Source organism: Cololabis saira, chromosome 16 (genome assembly GCF_033807715.1).
Source record: "Cololabis saira isolate AMF1-May2022 chromosome 16, fColSai1.1, whole genome shotgun sequence".
Classification (NCBI taxonomy): domain Eukaryota; kingdom Metazoa; phylum Chordata; class Actinopteri; order Beloniformes; family Belonidae; genus Cololabis; species Cololabis saira.
Genome location: NC_084602.1, coordinates 16,898,476 through 16,913,960, shown reverse-complemented (window position 1 = coordinate 16,913,960; position 15,485 = coordinate 16,898,476). Strand labels below are relative to the sequence as shown.

The 15,485-nt window shown below is 48.1% G+C and overlaps 2 non-coding genes across 2 annotated transcripts; both read left to right on the top strand.

Moving 5' to 3' along the window:
• The first annotated feature begins 805 nt into the window (after positions 1 to 805).
• Positions 806 to 996, top strand: LOC133462982 (U2 spliceosomal RNA). Its single transcript, XR_009784307.1, has one exon. It is a non-coding gene; the product is annotated as a U2 spliceosomal RNA (small nuclear RNA).
• An 840-nt stretch (positions 997 to 1,836) lies between these two features.
• LOC133462981 (U1 spliceosomal RNA) lies at positions 1,837 to 2,000 on the top strand. Its single transcript, XR_009784306.1, has one exon. It is a non-coding gene; the product is annotated as a U1 spliceosomal RNA (small nuclear RNA).
• The last annotated feature ends 13,485 nt before the right edge of the window (positions 2,001 to 15,485 follow it).

Below are 15,485 nucleotides of genomic sequence, written 5' to 3'. Positions count from 1 at the left end.
CCCAAGTATATTAGTGCGTGTGTGAATGAATAAATGAGACGTAAAACGTACATTTCTTTGTAGAAAGGCGCTTTATGAAAATAAGTCAATTTACTTGTATTAGTTTGCAGCCCAGTCTTGCCACATCCAATATGGCGGCGACGTCAGTAGGCGATGCAATGATCTGATTGGCTCTCCAGAAACCCTTTGAAACCCGTGCCAAAGATCGCTGATTGGCTATAGTTTTGGCACGTCAAAACACTGCCAAAACTCGTAGTTGTAAAAAAAGTTTGTAGCTTGTGAAAAAAAGTTTGTAGCTTTTGTAAAAAAAAGTTTGTAGCTTTGTAAAAAAAGTTTGTAGCTTTGTAAAACGTTTGTAGCTTTGTATCTAGAAGTACAAATATGTTTTGCAAGTACAAATATTTTTTGCACACGCACAAAATATTTCTACAAGTACAAATATTTTTTTCACACGCACAAAATATTTTTACAAGTACAAATATTTTTTGCAAGTACAAATATTTTTTGCACACATACAAAGTATTTCTACAAGTACAAAGTTTATTTACAGATACAAAATACTTATGGCATTAATTTGAGCCCATAGTCACGTGGCCAAGAAGAATTGTGGCGGCTTGTTTGTGGATTTAAATTCACTTAATTTTCCGAAAGACACTAAAAAAATAGTTTTACAGGATTTAGATTTGTGGTAATCACTGTTATTCATCTAATCTGAAAATAAAATGTCATTCTTTTTTTTTCTTTAAACCACGAGTTTAAACGAGGGTGCCGGGAGTGGGGAGGTTTCCTCCAAACCATTGTGGTTATCGCTTCTCGGCCTTTTGGCTAAGATCAAGTGTAGTATCTGTTCTTATCAGTTTAATATCTGATACGTCCCCTACCCGGGGACCATATATTAAATTGATTTTTGGAACAGGGAGATGGAATAGGGGCTTGCTCCGTCCACTCCACGCATCGACCTGGTATTGCAGTATCTCCAGGAACGGTGCACTCCTCCTGACATGTTCAATATAAAAATATATGGCAAGCTAAACGATTTTTAGTTTCACTTGGTTTTATTCCGGGTAGAAGCTGAAGTATAAATTGTGACACTGGTGTAGAAAATGAGTGGATGGATGTTTATTCCACGTTGGTTGTGTTCTGCAGTTCACTCTTTTCTCCACTAGGGGGCGACAGAGCGCTAAGTGGTTTTAAAGCCTGGTGAACAGCAGAACGGGGTTTTCTTTACGTGTAAGAACATAGGTTCACTAACCAGATTAATAGGAACATCTACTTGTGGTTTTGAACTGTATTAAAACATCAACTTAAACAACTTAAAATCCCATCATAAATCAGCCCGAGTTGTTCACTCTCCAGATCAATAGGTGGCAAAAGCAGGACATGCAGCTTCCTACCACTGGTGAACAAAGAAACAGGAAGTAGCTGCACTGTGAGCAGAAACAGACCTCGGATTTCTATGTTTTATACACTTCTTTTAAATAACACGTGAATCAAATGATGTATATCTTCAGTTTAGTTCAGTTTTGTGTCACTTGAACCTCTTGTTGGGTTGTGGGTCATCTGCGGGGGATAATCGGAGGAAATCTGCTATTTCTTTATCTGCTGCTTTGTAGATTCAGCAATGCATTATGGGAAATACTCGTTTTCTGTATGTTTTTTAGTTTTTATAATCAAAACATTGTCAATTGTCACCTTTTTAGCACACATTTGTTGTTTGTACTAAATTGGTGTAGTGTTCCGGTCCTTGTATCCTGTGGTTTAGTTAGTTTATATTAACACCGTCAGTGAGTTTGGTGTGTGTGTGAAAGACTCCCCCAGCCGTGACGTGTACAACTCATACTTACCTGGCAGGGGAGACACCATGATCAAGAAGGTGGTTCACCCAAGGCGAGGCTAAGCCATTGCACTTCGGCTGTGCTGACCTTTGCGAATTCCTCAAATGTGGGAATCTCGACTGCATAATTTCTGGTAGTGGGGGACTGCGTTCGCGCTCTCCCCTGATAAAGCTGTTCAATATAAACTGAATATAAGTCACAATGTTATATTGGCTGGTTACCCAATAGTTCTTATAGTTGCTACATAGCTTCTGCTGTGTGTTACATTTAAAACTCGCAAATAACTAATGTTTGAATTATACATATTTATCTTTGATTATCTTTTGTTCTCCAGTACGTAAAGCACTGCTCTGTCCCTCTGGTAGATTATAGATCTGTTTTGGGTGTATTCCTCTCATCTAATAACTGCAATAATCTGTGTATGGGACAGACAGCAGTGAGCCTAGTGCTGGGCGGTATGACCAAAAATTTATATCACGGTATTTTTCAAAATTATATCGGTTTCACGGTATATCACGGTATTTTTTTTTTTCATGCACAACTGGGTGTTAACCACATTTTCTAATGATTTGGAAAGGAATTGCTGCAGTAAATTGACTTAGAATGGCCTATTTTAATGTAATGAGGAAGAAATATTAGAAAAGAAAAGAAAAACATTAATGTCCACAGTAGTATAAATACAGATTTGCATGGCCTCACAAAATGATGCCGTTTACAATGCGATTATTTTTTTTCAAGGTCCTGTTCTCATGTATTTTTTCAACTACACAAGCAATAAATCAGTCTGTTTTCAAGTAGATTTTCACTTGAAATAAGTAGAAAAATCTGCCAGTGGAACAAGATTTTTTTGCTTGTAATAAGAAGATAAATCTTGTCCCACTGGCAGATTTTCCTACTTATTTCAAGTGAAATTTCAAGGTGAAAATGGTCAAATAAGTTATTTTTCTGGTGTTATTTTTCTGGTGATGACTCTAAATGTTGAAATAGCAGTATGACCACATTCATTGATGAAATGACATAAGGGATGGAAAGGAGAGATGGCAGTTTTACGGGGGGGGATTATTTGGACCGTTTTTATTTCAGGGGGGAGGGTGCCTTCACATCACCCCTCATCCCCCCTCAACTGCTCAGAGGGAACTCAGAACTTCTTCATAAATAACTCAAAAATCCCAGCGGCGAAAGCTCCGCGTCGATTTAACGCGGAACCATAAAGCAGGCTTCACAGCGCGAATCACTGTGAGCCAGGCTCGTGCTCGGCGCCGCGCGCAGCTCCTCGCCGACTCCGCGCTCATAATTTAATAAATTTATAAAGCCCATATATTTATAAAGCCTCACTTGGCCGAGCCCTAACGCTGAGACCATGGTAGATTTAGGTTACACGCGGACACGCGGCACTGTTGACTTTTCCCTGCCGGCTCTGCTCACTGCTCACTCGCTAAACAGTCCCCTCACAAACAGGGTCCAGCGGCTCACTGTTCCGCTGCGCTGCGCGGCGCTCCCAACGTTGTGTGCGCTACTCACCGGTATTACGGTATATGAAAAATTCATATCATAAGAAAAATAAACACCGGTATTCGGTATGAACCGGTATACCGCCCAGCACTAAGTGAGCCGCTTTTGGATGGTAAATATTAAAATAAACCGTATAGGTACATTTACAACTGATATTGAATCACTTTGAATACATACATGTCAGTTACATGTATTGAATGGCTGGATGAAAACTAAAAGCGTAATTAGACAAGCTTTTCTGTGTTTTTGGGGGGAGGGAAAACTTCGCTTCATGGATTGCAGATAAATTAGCAATTGAACTGTAATCTGGTGCAATGCATCTCTTGTGTATGGAAGCATATGAGGGAGTAAATTCAAATTAAAATGCATTTGCGGAAATGCTTTTTCATTTTAAGAATGTAGCCGCATTATTTGAGTCAAAAATCAAATTGAAAATATATAATCCAATTTGCATTTTAATTTTCGTATTCAACACTGCTTATTCTTGTACTTAATTCAAATTAAAAAGAAAAAGACGTTTGAGATTTAATTTTCAAATCATCCCTCAGCAAATAGTTACCAATATTCAATTTTAAATCTAAAATGTGAAAATTAAAATGCATTTCCAGAAATGCTTTTTCATTTGAAGAATGTGGCTGCATTATTTGAGTCAAAAATCAAATTAATAATATTGAATCCGCTTTGCATTTTAATTTTCGTATTCAACACTGCACATTTTATGTCATAATCAAAAATAAAACAAAGAGGACATTGCTTTTTCTTTTTCATGCTCTGGTGTGGGGGCAGCTGTTATTTACATTAGGCCTCTCAAAAAGACATTGACCTGCAGGTAATTATTTGTTTATGATGTAGTATTTCATTATTTAGAGTATGGTAGAATATTGAATATAATATATCCCCAGCCAGTAAGCATCACAACTGAAATATGTCTGTACAAAATAAGACTGTTCAAATCATCCTGAATTCTGTCACACACACACACACACACACTCACATCACACATATCACCTCTGCCACAACTGGACGAGATATTGGTGTGAACAATTTGAATTTGAATGTCAAGAATGTGGCTGCATTATTTGAGTCAAAAATCAAATTAATAATATTGAATCCGCTTTGCATTTTAATTTTCTTCTTCAACACTGCTTATTCTTGTACTTAATTCAAATTAAAAAGAAAAAGACGTTTGAGATTTAATTTTCAAATCATGCCTCAGCAAATAGTTACCAATATTCAATTTTAAATCTAAAATGTGAAAATTAAAATGCATTTCCAAAAATGCTTTTTCATTTTAAGAATGTAGCTGCATTATTTGAGTCAAAAATAAAATTGATAATATATCATCCGAATTGCATTTTAATTTTCGTATTCAACACTGCTCATTCTTGTACTTAATTCAAATTAAAAAGAAAAAGACGTACTCTGGTAATATATCCTTTTTTATTTAGTGTTTGAAACTGTGTGTACTACTTAGACCATCTTGAAAAGGATCATCTGGCCAATGCCCGATAGTGATGATGAGGATGACCACAGCAGCGTGGAGGAGACATGCCTGGACATGCCCAGGAGACATGCACATACTTTTTGAGAGACTACATTGAAAATGGTCAGATTATAAATGTTCTTAGAATCTCAGAAATATATAGATCGGATTTGGAACAATGCATATCCTAGAGCTGTTGAGTATTCACATTGAGTCCATATTTATGGAAATACGTTGGTGAAAAAGTCACATTTTATTGTATAAAGTGCAAGTTTTTAAAATGACTTTATAGTGAAGTGATGTTGGTGAGTAAAGTTATAATGTCGCTCGTTCTTGGGTTTTAAAATATTTATGCTTGTATCTTTGTAGGGTCTTCTCAGGAACTAAACCAACTCCTGAAGTTTTGGACAGGTTGGAGTATACCTCCCCAGCACCTGTATGTTGAAGTTTCCACTGGAATTACCCTGCCTGTAGCCTCAACGTGCCTCACAACGCTGAAACTGCCTCTGAAGTGCCCAACTTACCACACATTCAAAGAGAACCTCGAAGCATCTGTTAGAAGTACAGATTTTGGCTTTGGAATGATCTGATTTGAATGATTTGGAAAAACTTACCCCTGCTTTTACGTTTCAATGTTCGTATTTATTTGAAACTCATTTCAGACTCCCAGTTGTGCAAGTTAATGTTCGTTTTTTTTTTTAATATACTATTGGCTTTCAGTTAGCCACAAGGCATTACCTCTGTTTGCTGAAACGAGACTGTTTGCGGAAAAACGTTAATGTAGAAATTATAGTTTCATACACAGTTAAGGAGTGTGATATTTTATTGACAAATGTTTAAAGGTATTCTCCCTGATCCGGAAGAGCTAGCAAGAATTTTGAAAGAGGCACCTCTAAGCCCCGCCTATTCGGTCCGAATGATACGGATTGGTCCAGGTCCAGGACGGGAAAGAACCAATCAGATGCCTTCATTTTAAAACACGCCCCCCCGCCCTGTCCCATGCGCGCACTCGCTTCCAGCCCCCCGTGTCCACTTCCCACGGGTCCTTCTGGGCTCACAGTGTCCCAGTGTAACCCCCCCTCCCTCCCCTCTGCCACGGAGCCCAGTAGTTATTTCCAGAGCGGGTCGGTCCCGCTGTGTGAGAGCGGGGAGCAGAGCGTCGGTCCGGGCTGCTCCTGCGGCAGCAGCCCGCGGGGACACGAAGAGCCGCCGCAGCGCCGGCTCGGAAGCTGTATGGGGTCCGTGGGGATGTAGGCGTCTACATCACGGCGAGAACGGAGAGCGCCGGTGCACGGCACGGCAGCGTGGCTGGCGGAGCGCTGCGGTGCCGTGCAGGCTCTGTTGCCACAGCTACGCCGTAGGATACGCCGTACCCTTCGGCGTCTACGCCGTGGCTTAGAGCCTGCACGGCACCGCAGCGCTCCGGCACCCGCACCGGCGCTCTCCGGGATGGAGACGCTGGTGGGCAGGATGCACGTTAGGGTGGGCACAGCCCCCCCTGCCCCCCCTAAAACCGGCCTCGCTTACAGGTGAATGAGACATGGGGTAGTTTTGCTGTAAATGTGCTGTCCAAAATGTTTAATAATCGTATGCGCGTTCGTGTTTGTAGGGGCATGGCTTTGGACGGAGCGCTCGTGGGTGGGGGGGGCAGGGCTTAGAGGAAGCGCCACTTTCAAATCTTGCTAGCTCTAGGAAGTTGCGTAGTGTGGTTGTGTAGATGTCCAGTGCGTCCAAGAAGGGAACATTGGGGTCAGGTAACCCAGCCATGTCCTCCTCAGGAAGGTGTTGCTGCAGCTGCACTTGGGGAACTTCTATGCGTTCCCCTCGACCTCCAAGGTCATCAAAGCCGTACGGACCATCCCAATCAATACCATAGTCTGCCTCCACCTCCACACAAATAAAAGACAATTGGAATTTTTAAGATTATTATACATTTTATAAGCTTTGTTGTGACTTTCAGAAAACCAAGGCTTTATTTAGATTGTCAAATACAATACAAAACCTATAGAATCTTCAAAAATTTCACTTCAACATTTTCAATCACACTTTTAAAATGTTAAGCTATGCAATCAGTTCTCCTAAACCTGAATATTGAATTTCTGTAATCTAGCCATATGATTTTAGTGTTTCTTAAAGTATAATTAAAATGATGGCTCCTAATATGATACACTCAACTGTTTTATACAATACAATACAACTTTATTTATAAAGCACTTTAAAAACACCAACATGGTCCAAAGTGCTGGACAGGCAGATGAAAGACAACACACCATAAGGCACAGGGCACATAAATAAAACAATCATGATAAGTTAAGTCAATAAAAAGGATAAAATAGAAGATAAAAGAATAAAATACTAAAAAGGATAAAATAAGCACAACTGTCTTGCTAAGTGTTAAAAGCCAAGGAGAAAAGGTGGGTTTTAAGAAGAGATTTAAAAACAGACAGAGAGGAGGCCTGTTTTATTTGCTGAGGCAGGTTGTTCCAAAGTTTTGGAGCTGCAACAGCGAAGGCGCGGTCCCCTCTGAGCTTCCTCTTAGTTTTAGGCTCTCTCAGGAGCAGCTGATCAGCTGACCTGAGAGAGCGACTGGGGGAATAAGGGTGTAGGAGCTCAGAGAGGTACGGCGGGGCAAGACCATTCAAGGATTTAAAAGCAAATAAAATAATTTTAAAATGAATCCGGGACTGTATGGGCAGCCAGTGGAGGGAAGCTAAAATGGGGGAAATGTGCTCAAATTTGCGAGTGCCAGTTAAAAGGCGTGCTGCAGCATTTTGGACCATCTGGAGACGGGAGATGGAAGAAGCACTAACCCCCACATAGAGGGCGTTGCAGTAGTCCAGTCTAGTGGTGACAAAGGCATGTATTACTGTTTCAAGCTGCCGTCTTGAAAGAATTGGCTTTATTTTAGCCAGCTGCCGCAAGTGATAAAAGCTAGATTTGACAACCGCCCTGATCTGGCTGTCAAGCTTTAGAGCTGCATCCACTTTGACCCCTAGGTTGGTGATGGTTGGCTTTACATGCTGGGCCAAGGGCCCCAGATCTGGAACGGGTGTTCCAGTGGTGCCACCAAAAACCATCACTTCAGTCTTTTTCTCATTGAAGTTTAAAAAGTTCAGAGACATCCAGGCCTTTATGTCGTCAAGACACTTAAGTAGGGCAGTAACAGAGTAATTGTCTTTCTTTTTAAGTGGGACATAAATCTGACTGTCATCTGCATAAAAATGATAGAAAATCCCATGCTTCCTAAGTACGGAGCCAAGCGGGAGCAGATACAGGGAGAACAAGAGAGGGCCGAGGACCGAGCCCTGCGGAACCCCACAAGAGAGAGGAGCGGAGGAGGACACAGAGTCGCCAAGGCTGACACAGAAGGTTCGGTCTGCCAAGTATGACCTGAACCATTCCAGTGCTACGCCCCTGATGCCCACCCACTGCTCCAAGCGAGAAATTAAAATGTTATGGTCCACTGTGTCAAAAGCTGCCGTTAGATCTAAAAGCACAAGAATAGCACAGTCACCTGAATCTGTGGCTAAAAAGATATAATTAAAAACTCTTAAAAGGGCTGACTCGGTGCTGTGCAAAGATTTAAAACCGGATTGGAATACCTCAAGAATATTGTAGTCTTTCAAAAAGGCCATTAACTGACTGCAAACTATCTTCTCGAGGATTTTTGACAGAAAGGGTAGTTTGGAGATCGGCCTGAAATTGGCAAGAGCTGCAGGATCTAGTCCAGGTTTTTTAATCAGGGGTTGTACAACTGCATGTTTAAAACTGTACCAGGTACAGTTTTAACATACTGTACCTGGTAGGGATCCTCAAGGTTTCTGAATGATGCCCAAAGTTGGATGGGAGACTGGCCACCTGCTGTTCTCAGGCGATGATGGTTTCAAGCATCCATAAAGAAGGCTAGTTGCCTCTGTAGTTGAGGCAGAAAAGCCCAGTGAAGTGCAAAAAGATGAGTCTCATCATCAGGATTCAACATCCTTTCTCTCTCCAGGTTTTTAAAGAGAACATGGAATGGGTCAAGGACTTGGATGTAAGCATCTCTCCATAGGCGTTCTATCCTGGAAGGGCAAGTGACATGATAAAGAAAAAAAATATGATACAGAAATATGTTTGTTTCAGTGAGATAAAAGAGGGGACTAAAACATTAGTGGTTGTTATCAGACATTCAAAGTATAGGATTTCCCCTCAATTGTCAAGTCAAAATTTATTTCTATAGCACATTTGCAAATAACCTCAGTGGACCAAACTGCTGAAAAGTACAAATAATCAATAATTTGTCAAGTCAAAAATACAAGGCCCAAGGCGGGGATTAAAAACATCTGTCTGCATGAGCTCTGATCAGATCAGATCACCCAGAGAGAAAAAGCAGCGTTACACATGTTTTTACATGTAATATTTAAACTGCAAACAAAATAAACACACATAAGTAATCTGAATGTCTCAAGTCAAGTTCAGAGTCCATAACATTCAAGTTTAAGTCGAGTCTCAAGTCATTTTTTTTTCTGTCAAGTTAAGTTACAAGCCATCAAAACAATGACTCGAGTCGCCTCAAGTTCAAGTTAACAAGTCTCACGTCCACATCTATGCAACAATACAAGCTTTGATATGGACTGAATAAATGAGGAAACTGAACAGCGTGTCTGATCCTATGCACAGTTCTATTTCGTCCCTACTGACCGCCAGGCGGTGCTGTAAGCACTGGATATCTCCCCTCGCGCATGCGCATGTCGAGTACAATACCAACAATGTCACGTCACCCGTGACCCCTTCATGACCCCCGGAAGGGTATATCTTCCGGCGTCAGCATGGGATCTTCTCCTTATTCTTCTCGCGTCGCGCTGAAGTACAGGACGGAAATAGAAGGCTGGTTGAAAGCTTCTTCCTTTCCTCCCTAAAACCGCCGGCCCCCGTGCAGCTTCGTGCCGTAAGGTAGGAGTAACGATCTCTGTCGTCCTCCAAGAGGCTGTGGCCGCGCTGTATTTATTGGTGTTTATTGGTGTTCGTTGCGGCGGCGGCGGCGTCTCCCCGCCCCGCCCCCCTGGCCCAGCTGACAGAAGGTAAGCTGTTGGCTGCGCCCGACACCTGAACATTCTGTGCAGTTATTTTTTCTGCTGAAAAAAAAAAAAAAAAGAAGACAGAAAGGGATTATTTTTTTCTTTGGAAAAAACAATACAAACACCTTTTTTGGTCTTTCTTACAGCCGTGGTGAGGGCCACGCCCCTCTCCCACCGGCTCATTTGTGGTGACGGCAGCGTTTCCGCTCCCCTCTCCCACTGACACCTACGTGGTGACGCAGCGTGTCTGCTCCTCTCTCCTGCCAGCACATCCGTGGCGACGGCAGCGTGTCCGCTCCCTCTCCCACCGGTCGCTGTGATGGAGCGTTCATGCTCAGGGTGCATGGCCGCCCTGGATCCTGCGGTTGACCAGGACCTCTGCGTGTCATGCCTGGGCCCTGAGCAGCCGGGGCCGTCGGCCAGCCTCCCCTCATCCCAGCCGCAGTCTTCTCTGAAGCGATCGGCAAAGAGAGTGGTGGGGGCCCCCAAACGACGGCGGATGACGAGCCAGCTCTCCTCGAAGGTAGATCGCTTGGCTGCCGACATGGAGCAGATGAAGGCGCTCCTCCTCAATCTGCAACCTGGTACTGGCCAGGTGGGACCTGCCATGCCAGAGTTTGCTCTGGGGTCGCCACCGCCGCTGCCAGAGGACGCCATCTCCATTGCAGCCTCGGCGAGCCACTTCAACGTGTCTTCAGGGGACCCGGCCTCACAGCGCTCGGGGTTCTCCTCGCACTCATCTGCCCAGAGCTCTCGGGAGGGGACGGTTTGTTCCTCCGTGCAGAGCATTATCCGCACTGCCCAGGCACACTTGCAGCTGGATGCACCGCGTGCGGAGGTGGCCTCTAGCGCCTTCCACAGGCGCAATCCTTCTCCGTTGGAATTCACCATTCCGCCTTCGTCGGATTTTTTGAGGGAGCTGCACTCATGCTGGAGAGATGTCACAGCCCTCTCCAGGCTAACAGCTGATGACCGTGCTCTGACGGCGATGGAGGACGCTGCAGTGGCTGGTCTCCACCACATGCCCCCCATCGAGCCCTCCATTGCAGCACTGATAGTGGCTCCTGATGAGGCTCTGAAGCCAGATCCCAAGTGCCCCTCTACCCAGTGTAGGGTTACTGATGGGCATATTTGTAAGGCTTATGAAACAGCGGCGCGCATCGGCCGGCTGGGGAACACCCTTTCTCATCTGCTACTGGCTCTCTCCACCTCCCTGCAGGATGCACAGGTGGATGATTCCACACGGGACTTGTGTGATGTGTCCCTACAGGCTTTTGCCTCCCAGACGAGGGAACTGGGGCGGCTGATGTCCACCCTGGTGCACATGCGCCGTCATGTCTGGCTGGCGCAGTCACCCCTGACGGAGACTGCTCGTAGGGTTCTTCGTCAGGCACCGGCAGAACCGGGGGAGCTGTTTGGGGCAACTGCCCTGGAAGCTCTGAACCGCACCGCCCTGGCCGATGAGACCAGGCAGCGACTGGTGCACCTTCACAGGAGGGCGCCCGCTTCCAGTACACCGAGGGGCCCCTCGTCCGCCCCTGGACGTCGCCCCCAGCCTCCTGCCCGCAGGAGCCAGCGCAGCTCCCAACGGCCCGTTGGACAGCCTGCCGGGGGGTTTCGCCCCCCTGTGCGCGGACCGCCCCAGCAGCGTCGGGGTGTTGGCCTCGACCATCGCCCCCCCGGCACGTCCAGAGGCCGGGGGAGACGGCACTAGGGCCACGGGGCCGGTCGTCGGCTGCTTTTCCCGGCAGCAGCTCAGTCACTGGGCTGCCTGCTCGTCGGACCCCTGGGTAATTTCCACCTTAACCCACGGGTACGTACTGCAGTTCCGACACCGGCCCCCTACCTCCGGCCGGGTCATGATGACCGTCATCAGAGACCCGGCGAACATTCTGGCTCTGACTCAGGAGTTGTCCGTCCTGCTGGCCAAGGGCGCCATTGTGCCGGTAGACCCCCTGCTTCAGCCCCGGGGGTTCTACTCAACCTACTTTCTCGTCAGCAAGAAAGACGGCGGCCTTCGTCCCATCTTGGACCTGAGAGGCCTCAACGGGTACATGAAGGCCCTGCCCTTCCGGATGCTGACCACAGCAGATGTTCTGCGTGCGGTCGGTCAGGGGGAGTGGTTTACGACGGTAGATCTACAGGACGCTTACTTTCACGTGCCGATTGCGGCACAGCACCAGCGGTTCCTGAGGTTCGCCTATCAGGACCGCCATTACCAGTTCAGGGTGCTCCCGTTCGGGCTCTCCCTGTCCCCAAGAGTTTTCACCAGGTGCGTGGCGGCAGCCCTCGCTCCCCTGCAGGCACAGGGTATGAAGGTTCTGCCGTACCTGGACGACTGGCTGATATGCGCGCCGTCCCGAGAACAAGTGGTGGCAGACACGGCCCTCCTTTTGTCGCATGTGGCCAAACTAGGGCTCACAGTGAACAGAGGGAAGAGCTGTCTGGCTCCCTCCCAGCGAGTCGCCTACTTAGGATTGGTACTCGACTCGGTGACCATGAGGGCCTGTCTCTCACCGCGGCGTGTGAGCGACATCCTGCGGCTCCTCCCCCGATTCAGGAGGGGCAGACGGCTGCCTTACCTCCAGTTCCTGCAGCTTTTGGGCATATTGACAGCCGCCTCGGCTGTTGTGCCTTTGGGCCTGCTGACGCTACGCCCCCTGCAGATGTGGCTGAACAGCCTTCGCCTGGATGCCGAAAGGCACAGGCACAGGCTGGTCAGGGTGTCGCGGGTGTGTGTCCATGCCCTGGCACCCTGGAAAGACGGGGCATTCCTGCTGGGGGGTGTGCCCTTGGGCACTATCCCCTCCTTCCGGGAGACTGTCACCGCAGATGCCTCCCTCTCGGGGTGGGGTGCTGTTTGGCGCAGCAGGCCTGCCCAAGGGCAGTGGTCTGCGCGGGACCGCACACGCCACATCAATGTGCTGGAGCTCCGTGCTGTACACCGAGCACTCGAGCACTTTTTACCTCACCTATGGGGGAGGCACGTACTGGTCCGGTCGGACAGTGTGTCCACTGTCTCCCAGATCAACCACCAGGGGGGCACCGGGTCTGCACAGCTGCTGCAGGTGTCCCGGGGCCTTCTGACGTGGGCCGCTCCTCGCCTCCTCAGCCTGCGGGCGATATACCTGCCAGGGGTCAGGAATCAGGTGGCAGACTTCCTGTCCCGACACAAGCCTCCCCCAGGAGAGTGGCGGCTTCATCCGGAGGTAGTGGGGATGATTTGGGTCCTCTTCGGCAGAGCGGTGGTGGACCTCTTCGCCTCGGGCGTCTCGGCTCACTGCCCCCTCTGGTTCTCCTGGACAGAGGAGACCAGTCCTCTGGGTCAGGATGCCCTAGGGCACGAGTGGCCCGACGGGCTCCTGTACGCGTTCCCCCCACTACCTTTGATCCTGCCGACGTTGCAGAGGGTCCTCCAGAGAGGTCACAGGCTCCTCTTGGTGGCCCCCTTCTGGCCGGGGAGACCGTGGTTCCCACTACTCCGGAGGCTCTGCTGCGGCACGCCATGGCGCCTACCCGACCGGAGGGACCTTCTGTCCCAGCTGGGGGGTCGGATTTGGCATCCCGACCCCCGTCGCCTTCAACTCTGGGTCTGGCCACTGCAGGGCCCAACCCGTTAGTGTCAAGCTGTACTGAGCCCGTCAGGGCTACCATCTTGAACGCTTGTGCGCCCTCCACCCGCCTCCAGTATGAGTGCAAGTGGAGGAGATTCGCTGCCTGGTGTGCGGACAGGGCAGAGGACCCTATGCTTTGCCCTGTGGCCACGATCCTGGAGTTCCTTCAGTCCCTCCTGGATGATGGCCGTGCTCAGTCCACCTTACGGGTGTACGTGGCGGCCATTTCATCACGACATGCCCTGGTCGAGAATGCCACCGTGGGGTGCCACCGGCTGGTTTCTCTCTTTCTTAGGGGGGCTCTGAGGCTGCGCCCCCCGAGGACCCCAAGGGCCCCGGTGTGGGACCTGTCTATGGTACTAGGTGCCCTCTCTTCTCCACCTTTTGAGCCCTTGGCCCGGGTGGACCTGAAGTGTCTCTCTATGAAGACGGCTTTTCTCCTCGCTATGACGTCAGCAAAGCGAGTCAGTGAGTTACATGCCCTGTCAGTCAGCGGGTACTGCCTGAGGTGGAACCCGGATGGCTCAGGGGTTACGTTGTGGCCGAACGTGGCGTTCCTGCCCAAGGTCCTGCCACGCGATCATGCTAATCGGCCTATCCAGCTTGCCCGGTTCGACCCCGAGCCTGCGGAGGGTGGGCCAAGCCCTTTGTGCCCCGTACGGGCCCTTACTGCTTATGTTGCTGCCACCGCGCCTGTGCGACGGTCGGAGCAGCTTTTTATCTGTCATGGTGGCCCTAACAGGGGGCGCGCTATTTCTAGACAGCGCCTGTCCCACTGGGTGGTGGACACCATCGAGCACGCCTACAGGGCCAGTGGCCGCCCCTTACCAGTGGGGGTGAGGTGCCACTCGACCAGAAGCGTCGCAGCTTCTTGGGCTGCCCTGAAGGGGGTGCCTCTGGAGGACATCTGCGCAGCAGCTTCGTGGACGTCGCCGGACACGTTCTCCAGGTTTTACCGGATCAATGTCGCCACTCCCCAACCATTGGGCGTGGTTCTACTCCCGGGTCCTTCTGCCCCTGATCAGTGAGGTATGTGACCGGGATTCTATGTGACATTGTTGGTATTCGTCATCCAGTGCTTACAGCACCGCCTGGCGGTCAGTAGGGACGAAATAGAACGAAAGTTACGCCTGTAACTACGGTTCTATGAGTCCCGGATGACCGCCAGGCCTGCCGGTCACTCCGAATCCTCGTGCTCTCGCGAGAAGATTCTAGGAGAAGATCCCATGCTGACGCCGGAAGATATACCCTTCCGGGGGTCATGCAGGGGTCACGGGTGACGTGACATTGTTGGTATTGTACTCGACATGCGCATGCGCGAGGGGAGATATCCAGTGCTTACAGCACCGCCTGGCGGTCATCCGGGACTCATAGAACCGTAGTTACAGGCGTAACTTTCGTTTTAAAATGAGGTCCTGGGGCCTCATGTACTAAGAGTGCGTGGATTTCAACTTGAATCCGTGCGTGGAATTAACAAGAATGCAACAATTCATATGTACAAAACTGTGCGTGCGCCCAAATCCACGCAGGTTTCTCTGTACATCCCAATCAGCGTGGATTTGAGCGCACATGCGGGAGCACAACACTCCGCCTTGTCTCCTCCCTCAAATATGTTTGAATATGATAATGAAGATAATTATCCATTAAAAACTGCTCATCCTAACAAGAAATGTGCAAAAAGTAAAACAAATAAAAAAAAAAAACATCGGCTCTGAGCTGGGTGTCGGACTCCAGTCCTCGAGGGTCGGTGTCCCTGCAGGTTTTAGATGTTTTCCTGCTTCATTGCACCATGATACAAGTGACTGTGTCATCAACAGAACTATCCAGACTTTGATGACAAGTTGGTGACGATGATTAATTAGAATCAGGTGTGTTAAAGCAGGGAAACATCTAAAACATGCAGGACACCGGCCCTTCTGGGATTCAGTTTGACACCTACATTATGGTGTTCTTTGCTTTGTGTTGCGTTCCGTGAAGAGTTGTG